Genomic DNA, 14931 nt, shown 5'->3' on the forward strand with positions numbered 1-14931 from the left:
GAGGAGGTAGAGAAAGAGATAGGGTAGAAAGTTTATTCAGTGGGATAATAACAGAGAACTTCCAACACGTAGAGAAAGATATTGATATCCAAGTACAGGGAAGTTACAGAACACCACACATATTTAACCCAAAGAATACTACCTCAAGGCATTTGATAATCAAACTCCCAAAGATCAAAGATAAAGGAAGGGTCCTAAAAGCAAGAGAAAAGAAACAAACAACATATAATAGAGCTACAATGTGTCTGACAGCAGACTTTACAGTGGAAATCTTACAGGACAGCAAAGAATGCATGATACATTTAAAGTGCTAAACGGATAAAAACAAAAAAATGTTCATGCTAGAATAGTAAAAAAATGACAAAAAAGAAAAAAAAAACTCCTTTACTCTAGAATTTGCTTACATCACACTGCATGCTTGAATCAAAACATCTCATATACCCAAATAAATACATACATATACTATATACCCACAAAATTAATTCCTTTAAAAAAGAACTGAATTCTGACTTATTTTGCCTTCCTTATTTCTAATAATTGTGCATGTATTTTGAAACAACATAATGAAACACCCACTGAAATATTGCTTATTTATCATTCATTACTCTGATCTCATGAAACATTTTGAGTACATAATTGAAAATTAATGACATTAGTTTGATAAGAATTTTAGGTGAAATACAGCATATTCTGAATTTGCAATAATGACTCACCCAACCAAAGCCAGGTCAGTGAATATTTACTTGAGAAAATCATATTTCATACTAAGTGTCTTAGAAGAGAATTCTTGAACAAGGAGTCATGTCTATGACAGGATACTACATTTGGAAGGTCTTGGGTAATATATTTTTGTGTAATCAATCCTCCGGAAAGGTATTTAGTAACCAAAATAGAATTCATCTGCTTCTCAGTGGCCTTTAAATTTTATCATTTATACATCTGTGGGATCGTAGTTAGTAAGAGTTTCTATTCTGGTAATTTTCAGAAAATGAAACAAAATTTGTACTCATTGCAAATCTATTTTTTAATGCAAAATTACAGATTAGTTAGAAAAAGTACAAAGAATGTTTTTTATTGAACACTTTGACAGTAAGGTGAAGACTTGATATTGTTATCAACCCTTAGTTAAATATATGTTTACTACAAACAAAAATATTCTTGTATGAAACCACGATATAACTGTCAAGATCAGAAAGTTAGTGTTAACGCATTGCTACCATCTAATCCTCAGACTGCACAGAAGTTTTGCAGATTTTAACATTCATGCTTTTCATAAGAAAATAATCTTGTTCAGAATTACACATAGTAATTAGCTTTCCTGTCTGTGTAATCTTCCTCAGACTGGAGCAGTTTTCATACTACATACGTATTTCATTCCTAGCTATACTTTCAATTTACTTATTCATTTACTGATATGTTTATGGGACCCATGGTTTTCTATTGTATTCAGTACATTAGGATCTGTTACTATCATTATTTATTATGATATTCAAATTATTCCTGATTTGATCAATGAGAGCTCTTTCAAGTTGACTTCAGTGTTCTGCTGACATACTCCCATAATTCTTTGACCACTTTACTTTTTTTATTTTTTGAGACAGAGTCTCTTGCTCTGTCACCCAGGCTGAAGTGCAGTGGTGCAAACTTGGTTCACCACAATCTCCACCTGCTGGATTCAAGCAATTCTCTTGCCTCAGCCTCCCTAGTAGCCTGGATTAACAAGTGTGCACCACCTGTATCTTTTATAGTAGAGATGGGGTTTTGCCATGTTGGCCAGGCTGGTCTTAAACTCAGGTGATCCACCCGCCTTAGCTTCCCAAAGTGCTGGGATGACAGATGTGAGCTGCTCTGCCCGACCTGATCACTTCACTTTTAATGGGCTTTATTTCTGTGAGCTAACACTGGAATCAATTGTTTTCACAAGAAGCTTTGGTTTCTTGTAGCAGAAAATTATATTCAAAAATCAAGAACTGCATTCTAATTATGCTCATAATGAGTAAAATGTCACAATAACGGGCCCTCTCAATAAATATATCTAAGGAATGTACGTAAAAATACACATATACACAAACATACACAAACATTTAAGCCTATGTGTCTGTCACTTGTTTATCTATTTTACTACATTTTGAAAAATCATGTCTTTATTCCGATGTATTAAGCTCAATACTAAAGAATCCATCCTAGTTTTCTTTCAAAGCTATCTGATTTTCTATTTCAGTTAACATTAACATGCATAGGAAAATTGTGTTGAATGAATATCATGCATGATTAACATATTATAGACATCACTGTTCATGTGTCACACTGTAGTGACATTATTTTAGTATTATATTTCTTATAGTAGGCAAATTCTACAAGAAATTGTCATGCCAAACTAGTCTTTTCCCATTGAAAAGAGTGCTGAGACATTGTATTGTAATATCCTAAACATACTTACATAAGTATTTTGAAAGGTATTATTTAATCAGAGCACATATATTTTTTAAGTATTATTATGTATAGTTTAGGCAAACCAGAGAGTCTTCAGTTGTCCTCATGTATATGCAAAAATATATGATACTTTTAATGTTCATGTGTGTGTGTATCTGTGTGTGTGCAGTTAAAATTAGAGTAGGTAAGAGTATTACCAAGATTCCAATTTTTGGAAGAAAAAGTTTTTGTGAGACTGTAAGAGCTTGTAGAAGTTCATTGATCAGAAAATGAGCATAGCATGTTGGGTAAAAGCATAGATTTTTGACCAAGGTATCCTGATTAAAAACTACAGTTCTCCTTCTACAATTTGTATGGTTTAGGAAGAGTTACTACAGTAATTTATGTTTCAATTAATTCTTTATAAAATGACAGTTAAAGAGTATCTACTTCATTAGGTTTGATGATGATTCAATGTATTTACTGTGTATAAAAGAGCCTGGCATATAGCATACATTGCGTGTTAGCTATTATCATTGCAATATAAAGATATTATTTCTTATAGATATTAATGTGTGTTCTCAGAGAACCTAAAATATAGTCCCTTATTAAATTTTCACCTTTCACTAGAAATCTTTGTTTATGCCTAACAATATTTGGAAATCAAATTGGTCATTCTCAGTTTATTTACCCATATTTGCTAGGACATGTGAATGTTATCTATTTTTCTGCTTTATGTCACATTTACTCTTTTTAATGAGCCTCCCTGCAGCCAGTTTGAATAAGGAAATTGTTAAGTGGCAAACATTTTAGTGAGTTTAGTAAAAGAGACACATAACTTTAGATATCTGGGTAGAACAGCTTATCTTTGCCAGCAAACTAGCCAGAAGGTACATTTAACAATTTTTTCAATCCTTTTGCATTTGACAAGTAAAGAATACCCACTGTTTCATGTTTTTCCAAAAGCAATGTTGTCCACTTTTATTCACTCTTTCACATAGCTCTGTAAACACCTGAGAAATAACTATTTTCTCCTTTTCCTTCCCTGCTTGAGCTACCCATCACTACCCGTTTTTTGCTCTGTCCTGTTTTGGAGGACAGATGTCCTTAATGTGAATAGACCAGAGCTGATTCCTGGCATCAAAGGCTATTCCACCATTTATCACCTTCAAAGAAAATTCAAAGTAACCTTTCATCCCTTTTCCTTGTGGACCATCATTACACAAACTTGCATTTTTAATGCGATGGCCCTGCTGACCACGACATCTGAAACCACAAGAATGGCAGTGTATGCAAAATTATCCTACTGTGCTTTTTGCTCACTACCTTGAGAAATTGAAATCTAATGCAGAAAGCCCAAAGAGTTTTGATATTTCATGTTGAAGTGGAGCTTTGTAGTTTTGGCACCAGAAAAGAAAAGCCTAGGGAGAATTGTTAGTTTACAAAGTTGAATAATTCTAAAATGGCTTTAAAAAGAGTAAAAAATAACATGTTGTGTAAATGCTATAAGTCAGTAAACATGGAGTTGCTTCTAGATGTGAGTAGATAGTAAAATCTTTCATGTATTATATCTGGTTAATCTCAGAAATATGGATGTGTTGGGCTCAACCTATGTTATTCAGGTTTTTATTTATGTAATGATTTTACTAATCAGTTAATTGATAGTAGTACATTTTAAGAATCAATGCAGAGATCTATCTTGAAGAAGTCTTTATCAGAATTAAAGTCACATATCCTCTTTTAAAGATCTCTTAATAAACCCTCACAAAAAAGATTGATGTCATAAATAAGTAGGTGTAAACTAACTATATCAACCAACAAATAGGAACTCGTTTATTTAACTTATGTTCTGAAAATTTAAGAACTAATTTTGGAAATTGAATGACTTTTCAGAATTAGGTACTTAATAAAGGTAGACAATAGTATACAAAGCCACCTTAAAAATGTATAATGAATTATTTCCTATGACAGAGGAATATAGAATCATTTAAAGGATAGATAAAAAAATGACATATAATTTTCTGCATATGGGAAAATTTTCAAGCCATACCAGTCCTTGAAATAACCATTTCAACAAACACAGCAAATACCTAGGTTAAGATGGACTTTAATGGTAATGAGGAGTATAAGCAAAAACAAAAGGAAAACTAAACAATAAAACACAACTGAGTAGGAATAGTGCTTTTTTATGGTCAATCAATAGATTTCATTGTGAATTTATTATGTTTAGACACTGTAGTAGGCATTAAGGTACAGCAGTTAATTAAAAAAAAAATCCCCTGCATCTAAAGAAAGTACACTACAGTATGACATTGGGCAAGAGATATGAATTTTGAAAGCCAGCCTTCTAGTATATGAAATAGAATTAATAAAAGTATCCTATCTGTTGTCTTAAAATAATAATTATTTTTTGCCCATAGTCAATGATCAATAAATGTTACCTGTCATCCTATCATTATCATTGTGATAATCATCTTCATGACCACCACTCCCACTACCATCATCCTCCTCAGAGGAATCCTATCTCAAAAAGGAAGTAGGATATATTTTAGAGTTGTTCCAGTTACTTAGCAGCTTTATGAACAACCCTCATTTGTAATCTGGAAAAATATTTACTTGGCACAGTGGTATAGAAGTTCAATTAGATGACATTTGCAAAATAGCCTAGAATCATATATAGTACAATGTAATTTATCAAAAAATGATGTATATAACTATTATATTTGCCCTCTATTATCATAGACAGTACAAATTATAATAATTACAATTTGGACAAAATGATCAAAGGGATTCACATCTTTTTAGAAAATGATTCTAAGGAGAAATGTTATTATTTTTTTTTACCACAGTGCATGTAAGATCATTTCCAAAATGTTTTCTGGATGACTAATTTAAGACCTGCACCAAATATATTTGTTAAGGTTATCATATGGCAGACAATGCCAATGCAATTTTTTAAAAAGATAGTATGTAAAGGACTTTTGAGATCACAATTTTAGGTCTAATGTTTGATGATACAGTCTGTTCTTTCTTCTTCTTCTTCTTCTTCTTTTTTTTTTTTTTTTTGAAATAGGGTCTCACTTCACTGCCCAGTGCAGTAGCACCATCACAACTCACTGTAGCCTTCAGATTATGGGTTTAGGTTATCCACCACCTCAGCCTCCTGAGTAGTAAGTAGCTGGGATTACAGACACATGCCACCATGTACAATCATTTTTGTATTTCTTGTAGCAATGGTGTTTCACCATGCTTCCCAGGCTGTTCTCACACTTCATGGCTCAAGCAATCCACTTGCTTCCACCACCTAAAGAGCTGGGATTATAGGCATAAGCCACCATGGCCGGCCTGTTCTTCAAAAAATAATTGTGTACTTTTAAAATTGAAATCCATCTGTCCAAGTGTACATTAGTGCACTCATTCAAGATATTTGGATTCTATATGCCCTACACTACTCTAGTACTAGAAATCAAAGGTAATTATAATAATACATACTCTCCCCCTAAATATAGAAATAACACAATGAGGAAGCAGGTATTTGCATATAGTCATATTGTTTCAATAATGGGGTGACAGTCTTATTATTTTAAAAATGTACATTCTGCCACCATGTCTATATCTCCTTTTGCACATTGTCCATTGCAAGAACCAGATAAGTTACTGAGCACAGCTGCCTGCATTTCTGGTCTAGATTGAGGACTGTTTACTCTGTATCTGCTTTCAATACTTCTATAATGCCTTTAGTCTCATGTAACTTAATATCTTATTTTCTTCTCTTTGCTTAGTGTAATTCATTTATTATTCATTTATTTATTCATTCATTTTTGAGGTGGACTCTTGCTCTGTCATTCAGCCTGGAGTGCAGTGGCACGATCTCAGCTCACTGCAGCCTCCACCTTCTAGGTTCAAGCAATTCTCCTGCCTTAGCCTCCCAAGTAATTGAGATTACAGGTACGCGCCACCACATCTGGCTAATTTTGTATTTTTAGTACAGATGGGGTTTTGCCCCATTAGCCACACTGGTTTCAAACTACTGACCTCAAGTAATCCAGCAGCGTCAGCTTACCATAGTGCTGGGATTACAGGTGTGAACCACCATGCCCAGTCTTATTTTGGGTTCCATTATCTGGATATATTTTTGCACATTTTTGGGTCACTGTATGAGTAACTTGCCTTTTATCATGTCCTAAGCCTGCATCTTTAGGTACATTGTACTATATATTCCAAGTATGTCAGGAAAAAGGGAACAAACAAGAAAAATATGTGAATATGAATAGAATTACAAGGGACAGTTGATTTACATCTTATGTGGAGTTAGGTTCGAAAGACAGCGCATAAAGCAAGAGTTGTGCTTAAATAGAAGCCAAATTGGAGGTAGACATACCACTATATCTGAATGAGTCCAGTGTAGCTGATGCTTTTCCCAGCATGGGGTCAGATTTAAAAACATATGAAAGAATTGGCTATTGGTAATATTAGTAATGATAAATGTACTACCAGTATTTCTGTGCCAAACATTATCTTAAATATCATACATATATTAATCCATATAATTTTCCAATATCCTTGAGATATTTATTTCTTTCTAATTCCCATTTTAAAATTGAGGAAAGTTAGGCAAGAGTGGTTCCATGAAAGATTGATGGTGTGTATAGCAACCTATTAACCAGATGTATAGAGGCTTGAATAAAAAGGAAAGAAGCTGCTTCTTAAAAATTTAGTAAAATGTGGTTATACACATCTAAGTCTTCCATAACTGAGAGACAGTTAACTCAAGTAAATGTAGTAGTTAAGTGCAAGTTGTCTGTATTAAGCCTTCCCTTACCAATTCTAATTCTGTCATATGCTCTGTGGGATGTTGGACAAATACTTTTGACCTTGCTTATGTATGTTTTTCTCTCCTGAAAGTGTTGTTTTGAGAACTAATTAAATCTATTCACACAGGCAGTTAAGACCATGCTTAGTAGTTAAGCATTCAATATATGAGATCCACCGTAAATTAATATTTACTACTGTATACGGTATCTTTCTATAAGTACTACAGGGAAAGTTTTTCATCTAAATCTACTGTGGAAAATTTCTTAGTTCAGAATGATGTTGGGGTAAACCACTGGGATTTTATAAATTATTAAGTTTTTGTGTTTTAAGAGAAAAAAATGATTTTGCCAAATATGAAGGCCGTTGTAATGTAGCTTAATTGTAGGTAATATTATTTGTGAAATACAGCTGGTAGTAACTTTCCAAACTGCAGAGACATGATATTTAACTTCTTCCTTTTTATCCTGGAGATGGATGATCCATGTTGAAATATATATATATAAATGTATAATAAAATATAATTCAAAATGAGAAATAAATATCCTCTGAAGGAGAAGTAAGCCTATCACACCCCACCTCTATTATTACTTCTTTAAAAATTATTCACAATTGCTACAAAGAGAATAAAATACCTAGGAATACAACTAACAAAGGATGTAAAGGATCTCTTTAAGGAGAACTACAAAACACTGCTCAAGGAAATAAGAGGAGACACAAACAGATGGAAAAAAAATTCCATGCTCATGGTTAGGAAGAATCAATATTATGAAAATGGCCATACTGCCCAAAGTAATTTATAGATTCAGTGCTAGCCCCATCAAGCTACCAATGACCTTCTTCACATAGCTGGCAAAAACACCTTAAACTTCATATGGAACCAAAAGAGAGCCCACATAGCCAAGACAATCCTAAGCAAAAAGAACAAATCTGGAGGCATCACACTACCTGACATCAAACTGTACTACAAGGCTACAGTAATCAAAAGAGCATGCAACTGGTACCAAAACAAAGGTATAGATCAATGAAACAGAGCAGAGGCCTGGGAGGCAACACCACACGTCTACAACCATCTGATCTTTGACAAACCTGACAAAAACAAGCAATGGGGAAAAGATTCCCTGTTTAATAAATGGTGTTGAGCAATAATGTAAATGGAAAATTTATAGAACTTTACTTGAGAGAAGCCTATTTATTATTTTGCCAGGAAATATGGGAATATTTAAACATAGTAATGAATTTTATCAATACAGACATATTATTTACAGTTTAGTTTAACTCACTAAAAAATGACTTATATTTTCTTCTATTATATATATAAATTTATGTATCTTTATATGTTATCAACCTCTCTCTCTCTTCTCAGTAGCTATTATGATTCTAAGTAAATATTACAACTTAGAAAAAAATAACTGAAATTTCTCATGTCAGGTGTATGTTTCTTTATACTTTATAGAACACATCTTGTTCTACTGGGAATGTCACCTTATGACAAACTAACTACAAACAACCAAATATGTCTCTTTTTATACACCTATACTCTGCATAGGTGATTTCAATCAGAGAATATATGAAACATGAAGAGGAGAATCTGGATATCCATCAGGTAGAAGATCGCCAGAATAAGTCAGTACAGTTTTATCTAGTTAATATTATGCAAAGAGAATTACTGCATTAAGGATATAAACCTTATTTAACATATATTTTTTAATGTAAGTTGTTTTTGAAAATGACTTTCTTAAGTATATGCATGGGTGAAAAAAAGACAGGGAACATAACAAAAACATGTCTGTTATTTCTATTGCAAGAAATAAAGGAGAAGTGCTTCAGTCAGCCAACTTCTAAAAGGTGAGACCGAGGTCATTAGTGAAAGTAAAGCAGCAATGCCTCAAATAGGAAAATGTACCCCTTAATAAACTGTTTCTCAAAAGGAACATGGCTTATTTAGTGTTACAGAATAGAAATATTAAACGCAAACACTCCTATCCGTGTAAGTTTCCAAAAATATGACAAAACAGTTGTATTTTCTGTGTTTGTTCTGCAGTTCTTATTCTTTTGGTCAGTTTTCTTTATGTCCTTAAGCAGCCCAGAGTTGGTTGTTAAATTCCAGGGAGCATGCTGTGTTAGATAGATCTTAGAATTCTGAACTTCACTCTTAATATGGCTAAAACCATTCTCTGACCGATCCATCTCCTTGTATGTCTCATTATGTCCCCATGCTAATTTGGAGCTGTATATAGATGAGTGTAAAAGAGATGAGTAGTTATTGATGTGATAGTTGTTTGCTGCAATGCAGTGCACTTTTTCTTTAGCAGTCATCTTTTTTTCTCCTTGTTTTTCATACAGCAGTACATTTCAAAACTTTTCTAATCAAATGGTTCTTATTGCAAATGAGAACCTTAGTAAATAATTGGTTTAAGTCAACAGCTTCTTTAGCCTTTCATGACAGTTAAATTTATGGCGTATCATATGACAGTATATTAAAAATGTGCTTATATCCAAATAGCAGTTGAAAAGAAAGCTGCAGCATTAACTATTTCTATTAACATCTTTGTACTACTATATAACATGATTCACTTGCTATTGGGATTTTGTAAAAACTCAGGACACACTTCTGGAACAAAATGTAAACAGAAATTAACTACTATTAGAAGGCCCTATACAATTTTGCCTACCTTTCATAATTTATTTTCTCTCATCTGAGATTTAACAACATGTTATTTAAACTGAAATTCATGGAAGATGAGTAATTTATCAAGTAAAATTTAAACTAAAACCAACTAGGCATTTCAGTTTCTCCTGACCATAAATCCTATTATTTTAGCAACCAAGAAGTTCCTAGGATTTCTATGTGGTAAATATACTAGTGTCAAAAAAAAAAATGAGTCATAGTACATACTAAAATTGTCATGGGGAGTTAATTTATATTTTAGCTATTTATAATAATTTGTATTCACACAGCACAATTGTTAACACATTCTGGGCAATGTGCCAGGTTCAGGCCCTCTGATATAAAGGACATGGGCTCTGTCCCCAATATGTGCAATATGTTGTGTGGATTTTGAATTTCTAATCTTCTTTGAAGAGTATGCTCCAACTATTTCATTTGGCCAACTTCCTCTGAGAAAAATGGGACATTTATTTAATCAAGAGAATGATATAGCTCTTCACAAGATCCCTCTGAATCACACTAAGGCTACTAGAGAGCTGAGCTTCACTTTTCAGAATGGATAATAAGGTTGATTTTCTTTAAAATGGGAAGTTACATTTATTTTGAGAATTTTTTTTTTTAGTTTAAGAAATTCGGCCGGGCGCGGTGGCTCACGCCTGTAATCCCAGCACTTTGGGAGGCCAAGGCGGGTGGATCACGAGGTCAAGAGATCGAGACCATCCTGGTCACCATGGTGAAACCCCGTCTCTACTAAAAATACAAAAAATCAGCTGGGCATGGTGGCGCGTGCCTGTAATCCCAGCTACTCGGGAGGCTGAGGCAGGAGAATTGCCTGAACCCAGGAGGCGGAGGTTGCGGTGAGCCGAGATCGCGCCATTGCACTCCAGCCTGGGTAACAAGAGCGAAACTCCGTCTCAAAAAAAAAAAAAAAAAGAAAGAAATTCACAGTATAGAATTTAAACTTTAATCACATTATGGCAAATATTTTTAAAACGTTTATTATTACAACATAATACACGAGAACAAAACAGATTGATATTGAGACAAACTGCAAACACATTTGTTAATGATACCTGTACTTGAGATTGACAGTTTTTTTCTTATCTATACAACGTGACAGTATCAATTTATAGTTGTACAGATAAATACAGGATTTTGGTGTCAGTTAGACCTGCTTGGAGTTTCTACTACATAATAGTAACCTTGAGAAACTAATTTGCCTGCTTTAAAATAAATTTTGTCTGTCAATAAAAATATAACTAGACATCTCAAAATGATGACTACAGACAACTTACAGAATGGGAGAAAATATTTGCAAATTGTACTTTTGACAAAGGACCAATATTCATAATCTACAAGAAACACAAACAATTCAAAAAGAATGAAACAGAAAACAAATCACTACATTAAAAATTGGATAAATGACTTGATCAGATAATTTATCAAAAGAAGACATGCAAGATGACATCAAACACATGAAAAAATGCTCAATGTGCCTGATCATCAGTGAGTGCACATTAAGGCAACCATGGGTTACCATCTCAAGCCAGTCAGAATGGCTATTGTTAAAAAGTCAGAACACAACAGATGTTGGTGAGGATGCAGAAAAAAGGGAACACTTATACACTATTGGTGGGAATGTAAGTTAGTACAACCTGTATGGAAAACCTATGGAGCTTTATCAGAGAACTGAAACTAGAACTACCATTTGACCCCACAATCCCACTACTGAGTATCCAGCCAAAGAAAAATAAATCATTATATTAAAAAGACCCCTGCACTGGTATGTTTATGGCAGCACTACTCCCAGCAAAGTCCTGAAATTAACCCCAGTGCCCATCAACAGTGTATTAAATAAAGAAAATGTGGTATATATACACTATGGAATACAACTCAGCCAAAAAAAAAAAAAAAAAAAAAAAAGAAATCATGTATTTTGCAGCAACATGGTTAGCACTTAACACACAGCTATTATGTATGGATATAACATGGATATGTATTATATATATGTGTATGTAGAAGACTAAGACATACATATATGTTTTCATATTACAAGAAGGATCTAAAGCATTCTACAACATGAATAGTCAGCAAAGAACAAAGAATAAAAATTTCTAGATGGGAAATTCATTTCTGCAAATAGTGAGGAGGCTTGTATATTGCAAAAGCTTCCATAGATAACAAATAATCTGGAAAAATATTTCCTAAAAAACTATTTGAGGCCTTAGAGATTGAAAAATATGAAAAAAAAAAAAGGAAAACAATGAAAGTATTAAAAAAGATATAAAATGAATTACGTTTGTGTTCATGAGGTTCCCTCTCCCCTTTAAGAGTCCTCTCCACTCCACAAAATACGAGATTGGCAAAACTAAAAAAAAAAAAAACATTACAATGTATTCAGCTTTAAGTGTCAGAGGACAGAGTTCAAGGCTGCCAGAGTGGCTAGAAAGTGAGGTATAGCCTGGTTAAAAAAAAATATATGAAGAAGAGAAACCCTCAAATCTACAGCTAAACTCCATCTAACTCCTTGGCTAGTTTTTAGACTGCACATGCGTAGGGGAGCCTTCAAGAGGCCTAGTGGAAAGAAAAAACTAGAAAGCTGAAGACACCATGAACTGGAGATTTTAGCTGCTGCCTATTGCAAAAGAAACAGTTTGGAATTTGAGTACAATCAAGTAGTAGTCTTTCTAAAACAAAAATTAATGCTATTTAAATGATGCAAACAAAATCCAGAGACTCTACAATGTATTGTTCTAAAGGTACAATATACAATTAAAATTGCTATACATTTGAAGAAAGAGAAAAATAAGATATATTCAACAGACAAATGATTCAAAGTGATAATGAAATAAGGAGATTAAAATAAGAATCCAAGGACTGTGATTCTAAAACCTGATAAACACATTATAAGATAATAAAATTGCTTACCAATCTCCTATGGGTATAAATAATTTAATCAATGTGTTTCATTCACCATATCAAACAAATAATGTGGAAGGATCATATAAGCTTCCCACAGATGCAGAAGGCAAAAAGTTTGCAAAATTAACACCCATTGAGGATGTAAACGCTCAGCAATTCAAGAATAAAAGAAAACTTCTTAAAGCTCTTAATGCCCACTTCACCCCTTCTCTTAAAAAAAAAATTATAATTATCATTATGTTGATGCTCATTGGTGAGATATTGAATTTTCTCTTCCTACAATCAAGAACAAGACAAGGTTACCACTCGCTGTCATCATTTTTCTCCCAACATTATAGTGTAGGCCCTAGCCATTTCACGATGGCATGCAAGATAAATAAAAATCATAAAGGTAAAAAAGAGAAAATGAAAGTCTATATTCACAGATAGCATGTTATTGAAATAAAACAGATCTGTAAATTAACCGCTACAGGTAAATAACTGCAGTCCACAAAGCAGCAGGATGCAAAGTATATACATAAAAATGTATTTCTGTATATTAACAGTAAACAATTTGAAAATAAAATTTATAAAAATGAATTTATATTAGCATTTAACAACATACTAATATTAGAATTTAACAAAAGCTGTACATGACTTTTTTTTTTTTACTGAAAAGTATGAAACAAACTGAGGGGAACTGAAGAAACCTTAAATAAATCAAGAGATACACCATGTTCATAAACTGAAACTCTCAATGTTGTTACATTTTAATTTACCATAAATTAATTTACGAATTCAATGCACCTCAATCATAATCTAGAGGATTTTTCTACTAGACTCTGACATGCTGATTCTAAAATAAGATTCATATGACCCAGAATAGTAAAACTACTTTTTAAATGAACAGTAAATTTGGAGATTCTACAATACTAAATTTTTGCATATTATAAAAATTTTTTAAAAATCCTACAAGTCCAGAAATAAACCACATTTATTTTGGTCAATTGATTGTGACAAAGGTTCCTAAGAAAAATCAATGAATAAGTGAAAATCCTTTTCAAAAATTTCAGGTTTGAATAGTTTAATAAATAAAAAGTAAGAGACACTATTCAAAGACATTTCTAAACGTATTTCTTCTTGTTCTTAGATTGTTTAAAGAAAAGCAAATTCAAAAATTTCATATATTTCTGCCATAGTTCTTTTTTATTTTAAGCATTTATCTTATATTTTGATAATTTTAAAAATAAAACACAATTTTGCTATTTATCTTTTTTATATATGCTTAAAGTTGCCTGGTTTTAAGCTATTGCTTAACACGTTCAAAACATAGTAATACCACACCTTTAATAATAAACAAAAATTTCTCAAATCTCCCTAAGTGTTCTGATCTTATGGCTTGTTTCTAAAAGTTGACACTTTCTTAATAGCAAAAATGAGGAAAGGGATAGAAAAGTCTGCCGTTTTATACCATATTTGTTACAATGTAATGCAGTACTACATAGAATTTTTTTTTCAAGGCTTTTCATTTTTATTACTCAAAAAAGTTTCATTTTTTATTTAGCTTTCTGACTCTGTGCTTGCGCCTTCAACAGTTTCACAATGATTTTCTGCTCCTCGATAAGGAAAGCACACTTGATCCTGTCATGAACACATTTAGCACACATGAAACCACCATAGGCCCTGCTGACATGTTTCTTTGTTTTGGACAATCTCATAAGAACTTTAGGTCTTACAGCATGAACCCCTTGACGCCTGCCTGGGCATACACCACATGCTGATTTTGGTGCTTTCCCATCGTTCTTGGTATAAAGGTAAACAATTCTATTACCAGGGGTCTGGGACAGCCTAGTTTTGTTAGAGGCTGTATTGTAGAAAAGCCTACGTCGGTATATGAAACGCTGGACCATTCCGAGTGCCTGCACACAATGTCCCTGGAAGAGCAGTACAACATAGATCTTTAGGTTGAAAGTTAGGACTTAGGGGTTGCATCTTCAATACTTTCACAAACTCTTTTCCCAAAAGAATCATGTCCAAATAATGGTGTAATTCTTTCTTTATTTGGCAAATAATTGGATGTGTTTTTATATTTTAGTATTCTGTGTAATTGTCATCACAAAAAATAAATATTTAAT

General features: G+C 32.9%; 1 pseudogene across 1 annotated transcript; it reads right to left on the reverse strand.

Annotated features, from left to right (window-relative positions):
- Positions 1–14303: 14303 nt before the first annotated feature.
- LOC116551189 lies at positions 14304–14722 on the reverse strand (annotated as a pseudogene). Its single transcript, XR_004268760.1, has one exon. The product of XR_004268760.1 is annotated as a 60S ribosomal protein L34 pseudogene (transcript).
- Between the last annotated feature and the right edge of the window lie 209 nt (positions 14723–14931).

The sequence above is a fragment of the Sapajus apella genome, unplaced genomic scaffold, assembly GCF_009761245.1.
Source record: "Sapajus apella isolate SASKATOON/1434 unplaced genomic scaffold, GSC_monkey_1.0 scaffold9, whole genome shotgun sequence".
Classification (NCBI taxonomy): domain Eukaryota; kingdom Metazoa; phylum Chordata; class Mammalia; order Primates; family Cebidae; genus Sapajus; species Sapajus apella.